The sequence below is a fragment of the Sardina pilchardus genome, chromosome 15 (genome assembly GCF_963854185.1).
Source record: "Sardina pilchardus chromosome 15, fSarPil1.1, whole genome shotgun sequence".
Taxonomy (NCBI): Eukaryota; Metazoa; Chordata; class Actinopteri; order Clupeiformes; family Clupeidae; genus Sardina; species Sardina pilchardus.
Window position 1 is genome coordinate 24821706 of NC_085008.1, and position 7500 is coordinate 24829205.

Consider the following 7500-nt stretch of genomic DNA (forward strand, 5'->3'; position numbering starts at 1 on the left):
TACTCTTGTGCTGAGCTAGCAAAGGCTAGGCCAGTCTGTTGAACTGCCTGCTTCACAAGAGTGAAAAATATGTCGGGACTGCAAAGGGCCTGACTGACAGGCCTGCATTGGCTTAGCCTTGTTGCGAAGGCTTTTCCCCTGTCTGTGTCAGGCCCTTTGCCGGAGGCGTGGGTTCAAATCCCACCACTGCCATTATCTTGTGATTTTCGAAGACCGAGCCTGTCCTTTCATCAGGGCCTCGTGAGCAAACGTCGACGTCCCTCTCCGCATTTGCTGCAAGTCTTGGGAGTCTGAGCCACGCCCTGCTTGCAGTGACTGGAGGCGACCAAATTTGAGCAAGCTTTTTGATACAGCTGTTGCCTCCGCTTCCAGAGACGCCTTGCGGTTTGAGGACCGCTACTCTTGTGCTGAGCTAGCAAAGGCTAGGCCAGTCTGTTGAACTGCCTGCTTCACAAGAGTGAAAAATATGTCGGGACTGCAAAGGGCCTGACTGACAGGCCTGCATTGGCTTAGCCTTGTTGCGAAGGCTTTTCCCCTGTCTGTGTGGCGTTGGTGGTATAGTGGTTAGCATAGCTGCCTTCCAAGCAGTTGACCCGGGTTCGATTCCCGGCCAACGCAACGACCCTCTCTTTAAGGTCCTCTTTGCTGCCTCCCTAGGGCCTCCGGTCTTGCTGTAAGATTGCCCCGCCTCATTGGTGAGCCACCACTGCGGTAGCGTGGCCGAGCGGTCTAAGGCGCTGGATTAAGGCTCCAGTCTCTTCGGGGGCGTGGGTTCGAATCCCACCGCTGCCATTATGACCAGCAGCGCAAGAAGAGATGGCTTGGGCCTTGCCCTCAAACCACAGTCGTGACACTTCTGTTGCCCGCCATCTCGCTGACCGAAGCGAGAGACTCTTCCCTTCTGAGGACCTCCACCCGGGGGGTAGTGTGGCCGAGCGGTCTAAGGCGCTGGATTTAGGCTCCAGTCTCTCCGGAGGCGTGGGTTCAAATCCCACCGCTGCCATTATCTTGTGATTTTCGAAGACCGAGCCTGTCCTTTCATCAGGGCCTCGTGAGCAAACGTCGACGTCCCTCTCCGCATTTGCTGCAAGTCTTGGGAGTCTGAGCCACGCCCTGCTTGCAGTGTCTGGAGGCGACCAAATTTGAGCAAGCTTTTTGATACAGCTGTTGCCTCCGCTTCCAGAGACGCCTTGCGGTTTGAGGACCGCTACTCTTGTGCTGAGCTAGCAAAGGCTAGGCCAGTCTGTTGAACTGCCTGCTTCACAAGAGTGAAAAATATGTCGGGACTGCAAAGGGCCTGACTGACAGGCCTGCATTGGCTTAGCCTTGTTGCGAAGGCTTTTCCCCTGTCTGTGTGGCGTTGGTGGTATAGTGGTTAGCATAGCTGCCTTCCAAGCAGTTGACCCGGGTTCGATTCCCGGCCAACGCAACGACCCTCTCTTTAAGGTCCTCTTTGCTGCCTCCCTAGGGCCTCCGGTCTTGCTGTAAGATTGCCCCGCCTCATTGGTGAGCCACCACTGCGGTAGCGTGGCCGAGCGGTCTAAGGCGCTGGATTAAGGCTCCAGTCTCTTCGGGGGCGTGGGTTCGAATCCCACCGCTGCCATTATGACCAGCAGCGCAAGAAGAGATGGCTTGGGCCTTGCCCTCAAACCACAGTCGTGACACTTCTGTTGCCCGCCATCTCGCTGACCGAAGCGAGAGACTCTTCCCTTCTGAGGACCTCCACCCGGGGGGTAGTGTGGCCGAGCGGTCTAAGGCGCTGGATTTAGGCTCCAGTCTCTCCGGAGGCGTGGGTTCAAATCCCACCGCTGCCATTATCTTGTGATTTTCGAAGACCGAGCCTGTCCTTTCATCAGGGCCTCGTGAGCAAACGTCGACGTCCCTCTCCGCATTTGCTGCAAGTCTTGGGAGTCTGAGCCACGCCCTGCTTGCAGTGACTGGAGGCGACCAAATTTGAGCAAGCTTTTTGATACAGCTGTTGCCTCCGCTTCCAGAGACGCCTTGCGGTTTGAGGACCGCTACTCTTGTGCTGAGCTAGCAAAGGCTAGGCCAGTCTGTTGAACTGCCTGCTTCACAAGAGTGAAAAATATGTCGGGACTGCAAAGGGCCTGACTGACAGGCCTGCATTGGCTTAGCCTTGTTGCGAAGGCTTTTCCCCTGTCTGTGTGGCGTTGGTGGTATAGTGGTTAGCATAGCTGCCTTCCAAGCAGTTGACCCGGGTTCGATTCCCGGCCAACGCAACGACCCTCTCTTTAAGGTCCTCTTTGCTGCCTCCCTAGGGCCTCCGGTCTTGCTGTAAGATTGCCCCGCCTCATTGGTGAGCCACCACTGCGGTAGCGTGGCCGAGCGGTCTAAGGCGCTGGATTAAGGCTCCAGTCTCTTCGGGGGCGTGGGTTCGAATTCCACCGCTGCCATTATGACCAGCAGCGCAAGAAGAGATGGCTTGGGCCTTGCCCTCAAACCACAGTCGTGACACTTCTGTTGCCCGCCATCTCGCTGACCGAAGCGAGGAACTCTTCCCTTCTGAGGACCTCCACCCGGGGGGTAGTGTGGCCGAGCGGTCTAAGGCGCTGGATTTAGGCTACAGTCTCTCCGGAGGCGTGGGTTCAAATCCCACCGCTGCCATTATCTTGTGATTTTCGAAGACCGAGCCTGTCCTTTCATCAGGCCTCGTGAGCAAACGTCGACGTCCCTCTCCGCATTTGCTGCAAGTCTTGGGAGTCTGAGCCACGCCCTGCTTGCAGTGTCTGGAGGCGACCAAATTTGAGCAAGCTTTTTGATACAGCTGTTGCCTCCGCTTCCAGAGACGCCTTGCGGTTTGAGGACCGCTACTCTTGTGCTGAGCTAGCAAAGGCTAGGCCAGTCTGTTGAACTGCCTGCTTCACAAGAGTGAAAAATATGTCGGGACTGCAAAGGGCCTGACTGACAGGCCTGCATTGGCTTAGCCTTTTTGCGAAGGCTTTTCCCCTGTCTGTGTGGCGTTGGTGGTATAGTGGTTAGCATAGCTGCCTTCCAAGCAGTTGACCCGGGTTCGATTCCCGGCCAACGCAACGACCCTCTCTTTAAGGTCCTCTTTGCTGCCTCCCTAGGGCCTCCGGTCTTGCTGTAAGATTGCACCGCCTCATTGGTGAGCCACCACTGCGGTAGCGTGGCCGAGCGGTCTAAGGCGCTGGATTAAGGCTCCAGTCTCTTCGGGGGCGTGGGTTCGAATCCCACCGCTGCCATTATGACCAGCAGCGCAAGAAGAGATGGCTTGGGCCTTGCCCTCAAACCACAGTCGTGACACTTCTGTTGCCCGCCATCTCGCTGACCGAAGCGAGGAACTCTTCCCTTCTGAGGACCTCCACCCGGGGGGTAGTGTGGCCGAGCGGTCTAAGGCGCTGGATTTAGGCTCCAGTCTCTCCGGAGGCGTGGGTTCAAATCCCACCGCTGCCATTATCTTGTGATTTTCGAAGACCGAGCCTGTCCTTTCATCAGGGCCTCGTGAGCAAACGTCGACGTCCCTCTCCGCATTTGCTGCAAGTCTTGGGAGTCTGAGCCACGCCCTGCTTGCAGTGACTGGAGGCGACCAAATTTGAGCAAGCTTTTTGATACAGCTGTTGCCTCCGCTTCCAGAGACGCCTTGCGGTTTGAGGACCGCTACTCTTGTGCTGAGCTAGCAAAGGCTAGGCCAGTCTGTTGAACTGCCTGCTTCACAAGAGTGAAAAATATGTCGGGACTGCAAAGGGCCTGACTGACAGGCCTGCATTGGCTTAGCCTTGTTGCGAAGGCTTTTCCCCTGTCTGTGTGGCGTTGGTGGTATAGTGGTTAGCATAGCTGCCTTCCAAGCAGTTGACCCGGGTTCGATTCCCGGCCAACGCAACGACCCTCTCTTTAAGGTCCTCTTTGCTGCCTCCCTAGGGCCTCCGGTCTTGCTGTAAGATTGCACCGCCTCATTGGTGAGCCACCACTGCGGTAGCGTGGCTGAGCGGTCTAAGGCGCTGGATTAAGGCTCCAGTCTCTTCGGGGGCGTGGGTTCGAATCCCACCGCTGCCATTATGACCAGCAGCGCAAGAAGAGATGGCTTGGGCCTTGCCCTCAAACCACAGTCGTGACACTTCTGTTGCCCGCCATCTCGCTGACCGAAGCGAGGAACTCTTCCCTTCTGAGGACCTCCACCCGGGGGGTAGTGTGGCCGAGCGGTCTAAGGCGCTGGATTTAGGCTCCAGTCTCTCCGGAGGCGTGGGTTCAAATCCCACCGCTGCCATTATCTTGTGATTTTCGAAGACCGAGCCTGTCCTTTCATCAGGCCTCGTGAGCAAACGTCGACGTCCCTCTCCGCATTTGCTGCAAGTCTTGGGAGTCTGAGCCACGCCCTGCTTGCAGTGTCTGGAGGCGACCAAATTTGAGCAAGCTTTTTGATACAGCTGTTGCCTCCGCTTCCAGAGACGCCTTGCGGTTTGAGGACCGCTACTCTTGTGCTGAGCTAGCAAAGGCTAGGCCAGTCTGTTGAACTGCCTGCTTCACAAGAGTGAAAAATATGTCGGGACTGCAAAGGGCCTGACTGACAGGCCTGCATTGGCTTAGCCTTGTTGCGAAGGCTTTTCCCCTGTCTGTGTGGCGTTGGTGGTATAGTGGTTAGCATAGCTGCCTTCCAAGCAGTTGACCCGGGTTCGATTCCCGGCCAACGCAACGACCCTCTCTTTAAGGTCCTCTTTGCTGCCTCCCTAGGGCCTCCGGTCTTGCTGTAAGATTGCCCCGCCTCATTGGTGAGCCACCACTGCGGTAGCGTGGCCGAGCGGTCTAAGGCGCTGGATTAAGGCTCCAGTCTCTTCGGGGGCGTGGGTTCGAATCCCACCGCTGCCATTATGACCAGCAGCGCAAGAAGAGATGGCTTGGGCCTTGCCCTCAAACCACAGTCGTGACACTTCTGTTTCCCGCCATCTGGCTGACCGAAGCGAGGAACTCTTCCCTTCTGAGGACCTCCACCCGTGGGGTAGTGTGGCCGAGCGGTCTAAGACGCTGGATTTAGGCTCCAGTCTCTCCGGAGGCGTGGGTTCAAATCCCACCACTGCCATTATCTTGTGATTTTCGAAGACCGAGCCTGTCCTTTCATCAGGGCCTCGTGAGCAAACGTCGACGTCCCTCTCCGCATTTGCTGCAAGTCTTGGGAGTCTGAGCCACGCCCTGCTTGCAGTGACTGGAGGCGACCAAATTTGAGCAAGCTTTTTGATACAGCTGTTGCCTCCGCTTCCAGAGAGGCCTTGCGGTTTGAGGACCGCTACTCTTGTGCTGAGCTAGCAAAGGCTAGGCCAGTCTGTTGAACTGCCTGCTTCACAAGAGTGAAAAATATGTCGGGACTGCAAAGGGCCTGACTGACAGGCCTGCATTGGCTTAGCCTTGTTGCGAAGGCTTTTCCCCTGTCTGTGTGGCGTTGGTGGTATAGTGGTTAGCATAGCTGCCTTCCAAGCAGTTGACCCGGGTTCGATTCCCGGCCAACGCAACGACCCTCTCTTTAAGGTCCTCTTTGCTGCCTCCCTAGGGCCTCCGGTCTTGCTGTAAGATTGCACCGCCTCATTGGTGAGCCACCACTGCGGTAGCGTGGCCGAGCGGTCTAAGGCGCTGGATTAAGGCTCCAGTCTCTTCGGGGGCGTGGGTTCGAATCCCACCGCTGCCATTATGACCAGCAGCGCAAGAAGAGATGGCTTGGGCCTTGCCCTCAAACCACAGTCGTGACACTTCTGTTTCCCGCCATCTGGCTGACCGAAGCGAGGAACTCTTCCCTTCTGAGGACCTCCACCCGTGGGGTAGTGTGGCCGAGCGGTCTAAGGCGCTGGATTTAGGCTCCAGTCTCTCCGGAGGCGTGGGTTCAAATCCCACCGCTGCCATTATCTTGTGATTTTCGAAGACCGAGCCTGTCCTTTCATCAGGGCCTCGTGAGCAAACGTCGACGTCCCTCTCCGCATTTGCTGCAAGTCTTGGGAGTCTGAGCCACGCCCTGCTTGCAGTGACTGGAGGCGACCAAATTTGAGCAAGCTTTTTGATACAGCTGTTGCCTCCGCTTCCAGAGACGCCTTGCGGTTTGAGGACCGCTACTCTTTTGCTGAGCTAGCAAAGGCTAGGCCAGTCTGTTGAACTGCCTGCTTCACAAGAGTGAAAAATATGTCGGGACTGCAAAGGGCCTGACTGACAGGCCTGCATTGGCTTAGCCTTGTTGCGAAGGCTTTTCCCCTGTCTGTGTGGCGTTGGTGGTATAGTGGTTAGCATAGCTGCCTTCCAAGCAGTTGACCCGGGTTCGATTCCCGGCCAACGCAACGACCCTCTCTTTAAGGTCCTCTTTGCTGCCTCCCTAGGGCCTCCGGTCTTGCTGTAAGATTGCACCGCCTCATTGGTGAGCCACCACTGCGGTAGCGTGGCCGAGCGGTCTAAGGCGCTGGATTAAGGCTCCAGTCTCTTCGGGGGCGTGGGTTCGAATCCCACCGCTGCCATTATGACCAGCAGCGCAAGAAGAGATGGCTTGGGCCTTGCCCTCAAACCACAGTCGTGACACTTCTGTTGCCCGCCATCTCGCTGACCGAAGCGAGGAACTCTTCCCTTCTGAGGACCTCCACCCGTGGGGTAGTGTGGCCGAGCGGTCTAAGGCGCTGGATTTAGGCTCCAGTCTCTCCGGAGGCGTGGGTTCAAATCCCACCACTGCCATTATCTTGTGATTTTCGAAGACCGAGCCTGTCCTTTCATCAGGGCCTCGTGAGCAAACGTCGACGTCCCTCTCCGCATTTGCTGCAAGTCTTGGGAGTCTGAGCCACGCCCTGCTTGCAGTGACTGGAGGCGACCAAATTTGAGCAAGCTTTTTGATACAGCTGTTGCCTCCGCTTCCAGAGACGCCTTGCGGTTTGAGGACCGCTACTCTTGTGCTGAGCTAGCAAAGGCTAGGCCAGTCTGTTGAACTGCCTGCTTCACAAGAGTGAAAAATATGTCGGGACTGCAAAGGGCCTGACTGACAGGCCTGCATTGGCTTAGCCTTGTTGCGAAGGCTTTTCCCCTGTCTGTGTGGCGTTGGTGGTATAGTGGTTAGCATAGCTGCCTTCCAAGCAGTTGACCCGGGTTCGATTCCCGGCGAACGCAACGACCCTCTCTTTAAGGTCCTCTTTGCTGCCTCCCTAGGGCCTCCGGTCTTGCTGTAAGATTGCACCGCCTCATTGGTGAGCCACCACTGCGGTAGCGTGGCCGAGCGGTCTAAGGCGCTGGATTAAGGCTCCAGTCTCTTCGGGGGCGTGGGTTCGAATCCCACCGCTGCCATTATGACCAGCAGCGCAAGAAGAGATGGCTTGGGCCTTGCCCTCAAACCACAGTCGTGACACTTCTGTTGCCCGCCATCTCGCTGACCGAAGCGAGGAACTCTTCCCTTCTGAGGACCTCCACCCGGGGGGTAGTGTGGCCGAGCGGTCTAAGGCGCTGGATTTAGGCTCCAGTCTCTCCGGAGGCGTGGGTTCAAATCCCACCGCTGCCATTATCTTGTGA

The 7500-nt window shown here is 56.8% G+C and overlaps 27 non-coding genes across 27 annotated transcripts; all 27 read left to right on the forward strand.

Moving 5' to 3' along the window:
* The first annotated feature begins 546 nt into the window (after positions 1-546).
* trnag-ucc (transfer RNA glycine (anticodon UCC)) lies at positions 547-618 on the forward strand. The gene has a single exon. It is a non-coding gene; the product is annotated as a tRNA-Gly (tRNA).
* Positions 619-710: 92 nt separating this feature from the next.
* On the forward strand, positions 711-792 carry trnal-aag (transfer RNA leucine (anticodon AAG)). The gene has a single exon. It is a non-coding gene; the product is annotated as a tRNA-Leu (tRNA).
* Positions 793-921: 129 nt separating this feature from the next.
* trnal-uag (transfer RNA leucine (anticodon UAG)) lies at positions 922-1003 on the forward strand. The gene has a single exon. It is a non-coding gene; the product is annotated as a tRNA-Leu (tRNA).
* A 354-nt stretch (positions 1004-1357) lies between these two features.
* trnag-ucc (transfer RNA glycine (anticodon UCC)) lies at positions 1358-1429 on the forward strand. The gene has a single exon. It is a non-coding gene; the product is annotated as a tRNA-Gly (tRNA).
* Positions 1430-1521: 92 nt separating this feature from the next.
* On the forward strand, positions 1522-1603 carry trnal-aag (transfer RNA leucine (anticodon AAG)). Its single transcript has one exon. It is a non-coding gene; the product is annotated as a tRNA-Leu (tRNA).
* A 129-nt stretch (positions 1604-1732) lies between these two features.
* trnal-uag (transfer RNA leucine (anticodon UAG)) lies at positions 1733-1814 on the forward strand. The gene has a single exon. It is a non-coding gene; the product is annotated as a tRNA-Leu (tRNA).
* Positions 1815-2168: 354 nt separating this feature from the next.
* On the forward strand, positions 2169-2240 carry trnag-ucc (transfer RNA glycine (anticodon UCC)). The gene has a single exon. It is a non-coding gene; the product is annotated as a tRNA-Gly (tRNA).
* Positions 2241-2332: 92 nt separating this feature from the next.
* On the forward strand, positions 2333-2414 carry trnal-aag (transfer RNA leucine (anticodon AAG)). Its single transcript has one exon. It is a non-coding gene; the product is annotated as a tRNA-Leu (tRNA).
* Positions 2415-2543: 129 nt separating this feature from the next.
* On the forward strand, positions 2544-2625 carry trnal-uag (transfer RNA leucine (anticodon UAG)). The gene is given in 2 exon segments: positions 2544-2581; positions 2591-2625. It is a non-coding gene; the product is annotated as a tRNA-Leu (tRNA).
* A 353-nt stretch (positions 2626-2978) lies between these two features.
* On the forward strand, positions 2979-3050 carry trnag-ucc (transfer RNA glycine (anticodon UCC)). The gene has a single exon. It is a non-coding gene; the product is annotated as a tRNA-Gly (tRNA).
* A 92-nt stretch (positions 3051-3142) lies between these two features.
* Positions 3143-3224, forward strand: trnal-aag (transfer RNA leucine (anticodon AAG)). Its single transcript has one exon. It is a non-coding gene; the product is annotated as a tRNA-Leu (tRNA).
* Positions 3225-3353: 129 nt separating this feature from the next.
* On the forward strand, positions 3354-3435 carry trnal-uag (transfer RNA leucine (anticodon UAG)). Its single transcript has one exon. It is a non-coding gene; the product is annotated as a tRNA-Leu (tRNA).
* Positions 3436-3789: 354 nt separating this feature from the next.
* Positions 3790-3861, forward strand: trnag-ucc (transfer RNA glycine (anticodon UCC)). Its single transcript has one exon. It is a non-coding gene; the product is annotated as a tRNA-Gly (tRNA).
* Positions 3862-3953: 92 nt separating this feature from the next.
* On the forward strand, positions 3954-4035 carry trnal-aag (transfer RNA leucine (anticodon AAG)). The gene has a single exon. It is a non-coding gene; the product is annotated as a tRNA-Leu (tRNA).
* Positions 4036-4164: 129 nt separating this feature from the next.
* Positions 4165-4246, forward strand: trnal-uag (transfer RNA leucine (anticodon UAG)). The gene has a single exon. It is a non-coding gene; the product is annotated as a tRNA-Leu (tRNA).
* A 353-nt stretch (positions 4247-4599) lies between these two features.
* trnag-ucc (transfer RNA glycine (anticodon UCC)) lies at positions 4600-4671 on the forward strand. Its single transcript has one exon. It is a non-coding gene; the product is annotated as a tRNA-Gly (tRNA).
* Positions 4672-4763: 92 nt separating this feature from the next.
* trnal-aag (transfer RNA leucine (anticodon AAG)) lies at positions 4764-4845 on the forward strand. Its single transcript has one exon. It is a non-coding gene; the product is annotated as a tRNA-Leu (tRNA).
* A 129-nt stretch (positions 4846-4974) lies between these two features.
* Positions 4975-5056, forward strand: trnal-uag (transfer RNA leucine (anticodon UAG)). Its single transcript has one exon. It is a non-coding gene; the product is annotated as a tRNA-Leu (tRNA).
* A 354-nt stretch (positions 5057-5410) lies between these two features.
* On the forward strand, positions 5411-5482 carry trnag-ucc (transfer RNA glycine (anticodon UCC)). Its single transcript has one exon. It is a non-coding gene; the product is annotated as a tRNA-Gly (tRNA).
* Positions 5483-5574: 92 nt separating this feature from the next.
* Positions 5575-5656, forward strand: trnal-aag (transfer RNA leucine (anticodon AAG)). The gene has a single exon. It is a non-coding gene; the product is annotated as a tRNA-Leu (tRNA).
* A 129-nt stretch (positions 5657-5785) lies between these two features.
* trnal-uag (transfer RNA leucine (anticodon UAG)) lies at positions 5786-5867 on the forward strand. The gene has a single exon. It is a non-coding gene; the product is annotated as a tRNA-Leu (tRNA).
* A 354-nt stretch (positions 5868-6221) lies between these two features.
* trnag-ucc (transfer RNA glycine (anticodon UCC)) lies at positions 6222-6293 on the forward strand. The gene has a single exon. It is a non-coding gene; the product is annotated as a tRNA-Gly (tRNA).
* A 92-nt stretch (positions 6294-6385) lies between these two features.
* Positions 6386-6467, forward strand: trnal-aag (transfer RNA leucine (anticodon AAG)). The gene has a single exon. It is a non-coding gene; the product is annotated as a tRNA-Leu (tRNA).
* Positions 6468-6596: 129 nt separating this feature from the next.
* Positions 6597-6678, forward strand: trnal-uag (transfer RNA leucine (anticodon UAG)). Its single transcript has one exon. It is a non-coding gene; the product is annotated as a tRNA-Leu (tRNA).
* A 354-nt stretch (positions 6679-7032) lies between these two features.
* Positions 7033-7104, forward strand: trnag-ucc (transfer RNA glycine (anticodon UCC)). Its single transcript has one exon. It is a non-coding gene; the product is annotated as a tRNA-Gly (tRNA).
* A 92-nt stretch (positions 7105-7196) lies between these two features.
* On the forward strand, positions 7197-7278 carry trnal-aag (transfer RNA leucine (anticodon AAG)). The gene has a single exon. It is a non-coding gene; the product is annotated as a tRNA-Leu (tRNA).
* A 129-nt stretch (positions 7279-7407) lies between these two features.
* trnal-uag (transfer RNA leucine (anticodon UAG)) lies at positions 7408-7489 on the forward strand. Its single transcript has one exon. It is a non-coding gene; the product is annotated as a tRNA-Leu (tRNA).
* Positions 7490-7500: the final 11 nt, after the last annotated feature.